This window comes from Micropterus dolomieu, unplaced genomic scaffold (genome assembly GCF_021292245.1).
Source record: "Micropterus dolomieu isolate WLL.071019.BEF.003 ecotype Adirondacks unplaced genomic scaffold, ASM2129224v1 contig_9866, whole genome shotgun sequence".
Classification (NCBI taxonomy): Eukaryota; Metazoa; Chordata; class Actinopteri; order Centrarchiformes; family Centrarchidae; genus Micropterus; species Micropterus dolomieu.
The window spans coordinates 7,463-7,997 of NW_025738852.1; positions in this window are offsets into that span (position 1 = coordinate 7,463).

Consider the following 535-nt stretch of genomic DNA (forward strand, 5'->3'; position numbering starts at 1 on the left):
CAACTCATCGTAACTACGGAGACAGAGCATGGCGTCAGACAGGTGGCGTCAGACAGGTGGCGTCACGTCAGACAGGTGGCGTCAGACAGGTGGCGTCAGACAGGTGGCGTCACGTCAGACAGGTGGCGTCAGACAGGTGGCGTCACGTCAGACAGGTGGCGTCAGACAGGTGACGTCACGTCAGACAGGTGGCGTCAGACAGGTGACGTCACGTCAGACAGGTGACGTCACGTCAGACAGGTGACGTCACGTCAGACAGGTGACGTCACGTCAGACAGGTGACGTCACGTCAGACAGGTGGCGTCACGTCAGACAGGTGGCGTCACGTCAGACAGGTGACGTCACGTCAGACAGGTGGCGTCAGACAGGTGACGTCACGTCAGACAGGTTCAGACAGGTGGCGTCAGACAGGTTCAGACAGGTGGCGTCAGACAGGTTCAGACAGGTGGCGTCACGTCAGACAGGTTCAGACAGGTGGCGTCAGACAGGTGGCGTCACGTCAGACAGGTGGCGTCACGTCAGACAGGTTCAGACA